A 6,252-nucleotide genomic window follows, 5' to 3' on the forward strand; every position below is an offset into this window, starting at 1 on the left:
CATTTACCATAATTCACATGCACACAACTTCCTTATAAATAACCAACACAACACCTAAAATCATACCTCATCCAAGCATTTTTCAAGCATTTATACTCCACAAATCAATTAACCATTTGAGCAACTATAAAACCATAACACATTCATACCAAACATACCAAAATAAGCCATCACTCATGGCTATATATACAAACCAAAACATATACAATTTATAAGCCAAATCTCATGGCTATAATCACAACCAAAATACCACATCTAGCCTACACATGCCATATGCTATTAATGTATAATCCAAAAGTACCAACTTAGATGTTTGATAGTGAGATGATGTTACCGAAGACTCCTGGATCTGAGCTAGCCTTGATTTATTATAAAACATAGAAAAATAACATAAAGTAAGCTTCATAGCTTAGTAAGCTCCTATGATATAAACTTAACTAATCAAAAATACAACATTCATCAATCTAAACATATTATATACAAAATTTGTAACTTCTTCGATTTTAAGCCCATAATATACATGTACATACCTGTACCAATCCAAAACAAGTTCATACATACACGGAATGTCGTTGATTACTCAATGCCTCGCACACTAAGTGCCATACTTGATACCTCGCACACTAAGTGCCACACTCGATATCTCGCACACTAAGTGCCGCACATAGCCGAAGCTATCTCAACTCATACACTAAGTGCCTTCTATAGTTGAAGCTATGTCGAGTCGCACACTAAGTGCCATATATAGCCGAAGCTATTTCATATCGGACACTAAGTGCCATAAATAACCGATTTGTCATCGAACATATCCGTAGTCCCGTATATACATTTATGTAATATCAAAGCACTAAAAGCATAACTATTACCATGCTGAATTCATACGAACTTACCTCGGATGCTAAAACAGCGAATTGAGTCGATTAGTCGATAACTTTATCTTTTCCTGGATCCAAGTCCGTATTCCACTTTTCTTGATCTAATTATATTCAAAATTAACTTATTCAATCATTTATTCATTCAATTTAGTCTAAAATACACTTTAAAATAAATTTACACTTTTGCCCCATAAATTTCACATTTTTCACAATTTAGTCCTTATTTCACAAAATCACAAATTAATGAAATTCAAGACTAACCCATGCTAGCCAAATTACCATAGTGCCCCTAGCAGCCCATATTTTTCATTATTTCACATTTTAACCACTCATTTTTCACATTTTTCAATTTAATCCCTAATTTGCATTTTCACCAAAAATCACTTAACAAAACTTGCTTAACTGTCAACAACCATTCATAATATATCAAGAAACTTCAAAATACACATATATCCAACAATGGAATCATTCAAAATCTTTAATAGTTTTGCAAATAGTCCCTGGGCTAGCTAGTACTAGATGCAACGATCACAAAAACATAGAAATCATTAAAAACCGAACAAAAATAGACTTACATGCAAAGCTAATATATGGCCGAACCTTCAAGCTATTCCAATGGTGTTTTCCTTAGCTAATTTCAGTTACGGATGGTGAAGAAAGATGACAGCCATGTTTTTTTTTATTTAATAAATCTTTATTTACCAAATTACATCTTTAACCTTAAATTAAAACATTAAAATTCACATGTTTTATGTCCATAAATGTCCATCCAATATAAAAATGGTCTAATTATATCATAAGGACCTTCACTTTAATAAGCCATAGCCATTAGACACATTTAACTAATAGCACACATATTTTACACTTTACGCGATTAAGTCCTTTTTACCGAATTAAGCATTTAAATGGTAAAATTTCTTTACGAAACTTTCACATAATTAATATATCATGTTGTAGACCTTATTAAAATAATAAAATAAATATTTTAACTAAAAACGGGCTGTTACATTTGTGACACACTCAAGATCAATGGCGTTTTTTATGATGCCATACGCTTATGGTTATTCCCATTCTCTTTGAGGAGTAAGGAAAAATAGTGGTTGAATTCACTTCTACAGGGTCCTATCACTACTTGGGTGCAAATGACTGAAAAATTTCTATCGATTTACTTCCCACAAGCTAAAACAACTAAGTTAAAGAACAACATATCTTCTTTTGCTCAAATTAACTTGGAGACATTATATGATGCATGAGAGAGATTTAAAGATCCATTGATAAGATGCCATCATCGTAGGTTACCTTTGTGGTTACAAGTTTAGAATTTTTACAATAGTTTGAATCTCTTGACTAGGCAGTTAATTGATACAGCATTTGGTTGAACACTGAATAATAAAACACCCGAGGCAAGTCATGATGTTTTTAATCTAGGTGCAGTTGCTATGTTGTCAAGCCAGGTGGAAGCACTGAATAAGAAAATTGATGGTTTGAATTTTTCTACCCAGGTGAGTCTAATAATGCAATGCAATGCAAATGAAGTGGGGATGATTAATTCAGAATGTTTACCTTTCGGTTCTAGCATGAAAAATGAGCAAGTCAACTTTATGGGTAACAATTCTAGTCCTCAAAATAACCCTTATATCAATAACTATAATGTAGGTTGGAGGAATCATCCAAATTTCTCTTGGGGAGGCCAAGGAAATCAAAGGTCACAACCCCCTCCGAGTTTTCAGCAGCCTTATCAGTAATAGAAGAAACCAAACCTTGAAGAGATGTTGGCAATGTAACACCCTAACCCAAATCCGTCGCCAAAACAGGGTTATGGAGTATTACCGAAGTTTACAATTTAAACGAACAAAAAATATAAACAGTTCATAACATATAGTATTCATGTCAGAAACCAATCATAATCATGCATATTGTTCCTAATACAAGACCTCAAGGCCCAAATACACCTTAGAAACAAATTGAGACTTCAGAGAATTTTTCAGGAACTTATAAAATTTCAAAATTGTAGGGGTCACACGACCGTGTGGCCAGGCCGTGTGACTCAAAAGGCCAAGAGACGCGCCCGTGTCTCAGGCTGTATGGTCATTCAAAATAGGGACACATGGCCATGTCCCAGCCTGTGTTCGTGCTCGTGTAACACACTGACTTGGGTTAGACGGCCAAGCCACACGCCTGTGTGCTACGCCGTGTGAGTATACTGGATTGCGCTCTTTAAAAGATAAAAGGGACACACGGCCGTATCACTTAGCCGTGTGTCACACACGGCTGAGACACACGCCCGTATCTCTACCCGTGTGGATGAAAATAGGCCATTTTTCAAACCACAATTCTCACCCAAATTGGTACCAACCTAAACACAACAATTTGCATATAACTGAGTCATAAATAGGTATACAAAACCAGCCAAAATCAAGTTTAAAACATGTAATATCATTGCATACAACCAATATGCCCTTAGGCACTTCAAATGACAACTTAAAAACATGTCAACCATGTATCCAAACTTACCTAAATGATCAAATCCATATTCAACTACCATTTAAATTTTTATCCATCAAACATAAATCAATTCACATATTACCTATACCAAACCACACATCAAACAAGATAAGGCCATTTATATATACATAGCAAAATATACCAAACACAAGACAAATAAGTGGCTAATCTCAACAAAACACTTATATGCCAACATTGACCAAATTAACCTATACATGCCATTATAACTAAAATTAAATAACCGTAAGTATCGAAAGAGCCTATGGATAGTGTGATATACCTCCGACAAGCTTCCAACCTGAACGAGCTTTTGAATCATTATAAAACACAAAAAATAACATATAGTAAGCATTTAAGCTTATTAAGTTTGTATAACAAAGAAATTAACTTACCATTTAGTCACATTTAAGGTAAGCATAGAAAGCATATCCAAACTCAATTTGGCCAAAAGCCTAAACACATATCCTCATCAACCATGTTAGTCACGTAATTCATATAAATATCAAGAAACATGTATGAGCTCAATAATAATCAAACTTTTATGTACATATAATTTCTACATCATGTATCTATATATCATGTACAAATCATTTTCATATATCTCATGTAAATACTTGTAGTAGTTTGTATTGAACTCATATAATCTCGTAACAGAACATGCCCGTTGAACCATTTAGAATATCATTGAACATTACAAGGGGTTTACTAAACTGTAATCTGTCAATTCCTATACATGTATGCTCATATGAGTTCTGAATCGGTATGCTTTTATGAGCTGTAAACGGTAAGCTCCTTCGAGCTGAATAATAGTAAGCTCATGCGAGCTGAGTTTCGGTAAGCTTATGCGAGCTGAGTATCGGTAAGCTCATACGAGCTGAAATCAGTAACCCTAATGACATGTCATCTGTATCCTACGAATTCATAAGGTTTAAACGGGGCTCGGTAATCGTCATACATCGTTGGATATACAATCGATATTCGTATATGATGATAATGCAAATAACATACATCTAATTCAATCTAAGCATATAATTACACAATTTAATTACACGAACTTACCTCGACAAGTGTCCGTAAATACAGAGGCAATTAATCCGATATTCTCTTTGCCTCGATCTAACTCCGTATGAGGTCTAACTGGATCTATACATATAAATTGAACTCAAATCAAATAATTCACATTCAATTTAGTCCAACATATAATTTTGGCAAAATTACCATTTTGCTCCTATACTTTAATTCCTTTGCAATTTCGTCCTTAGGTTCGAAAAGTGAAATTCATGCAATTTAATCCTTACCCAAGCCTAGCCAATTTTTATACATATTAATGGCAGCCCATATATTTCATAAATTTAGAATTTTACCACATAATATTATCTATTTTTCAATTTAATCCCTATTTGACAATTTTACTAAAAATTCATTTACAAAAGTTGTTTATCTAGCAATAACCATTCATTATCTACCATCAAACTTCAAAACTCAATAATGCTCATCAATGGTGAATCCCTAACAGTTTAAAATTTTTATAAATTAGTCCCCAGGCTAGCTAAATTAAGCTACAACGACCCCGAAAACATAGAAATAATCAAAAACGGGTTAAAATTGCATACCTAATTGAAGGAATTAAAAATGGCCGAATAAATTAGCATTCATGGTTTTCTTTTCTCCCATTTTTGGTTGAGAAAGATAATTCTAAGATAATGGTTTTATTTTATTACTTTTATTTTAACTTTATTTGTCATTTATTAATTAATTACTTAATTAGCCTTTAAAATAATTAAAATTTACACAATTGCCAAACCATTATCATCCACTAACATACTAATGGGCTAATTACCATATAAGGACCTCTACTTTAAGTTTCATATCTATTTAATACCTTTAACTATTAGAACTCAACTTTTGCACTTTACATGATTTAGTCCTTTTTACCACATTGAACATGTAAATGGTAAAATTTCTTAACGAAATTTTTAAATGGTATTTCTATCATACTGTAGGAAATGAAATAATAATAAAATAATTTTTTTTACCTCAAATTTGTGATCCCAAAATCACTATTCCAATTTCATTGAAAACGGGCTATTAAAACTCTCCTTCCCTAAAGAGATTTTCGTCCCTGAAAATCTTACCAGAAAAGAGGTTCGGATATTGCATTCTCATATCTTCCTCGGGTTCCCAAGTAGCTTCTTCTATTCAGATCGATTCTTCACTGTATATCATATCAAGCTAAATCTCGACATCCGTCGGAGAGATAACATGTGAAGGGTTAGATCGATTCTGTCGTAACATAGGTACGTGAAAGACATTGTGGATTCTTTCAAGTTCTAACGATAAAGCTAATTGGTACGCAACAGGTCCAATTCTCTCAGCAATTTCCTACAGTCTAATAAATCGTGGACTCAGCTTCCCTTTGCGACCAAATCGAAGCATTTTCTTCCAGGGAAAAACTTTCAAAAATACTCTATCGTCAACATGGAACTCTATATCTTTGAATTTAAGATCCAAATACCATTTATGGCGATCTGAAGCTACATTTAAACTCTCTCGAATCACTTTCACTTTCTCCTCAGTCTCACCAATCAAATCAACCCCGTGTATCTTTTTGTCACTGAGCTCAATCCAGTATAATGGAGTTCGACATTTACGACCATATAGAGCTTCATATGGTGCCATCTTTATGCTCGACTAAAAACTGTTATTATACGCAAATTCAACCAATAAAAAATATTTCTCCTAGTTACCTTCAAACTCTAGTACGCAACATCGAAGCATATCTTCAAGAATTTGAATTACTTGCTCAGACTAACCATTGGTTTAAGGGTAAAATGTAGTGCTAAAATGCAAATACGTACCCAGATCTTCTTGT

The 6,252-nt window shown here is 33.5% G+C and overlaps 1 non-coding gene across 1 annotated transcript; it reads right to left on the reverse strand.

Annotated features, from left to right (window-relative positions):
- Nucleotides 1-2,065: 2,065 nt before the first annotated feature.
- Nucleotides 2,066-2,172, reverse strand: LOC121212877 (small nucleolar RNA R71). The gene has a single exon (XR_005908250.1). It is a non-coding gene; the product is annotated as a small nucleolar RNA R71 (small nucleolar RNA).
- Between the last annotated feature and the right edge of the window lie 4,080 nt (nucleotides 2,173-6,252).

Source organism: Gossypium hirsutum, chromosome A13, assembly GCF_007990345.1.
Source record: "Gossypium hirsutum isolate 1008001.06 chromosome A13, Gossypium_hirsutum_v2.1, whole genome shotgun sequence".
NCBI classification, from domain to species: Eukaryota; Viridiplantae; Streptophyta; class Magnoliopsida; order Malvales; family Malvaceae; genus Gossypium; species Gossypium hirsutum.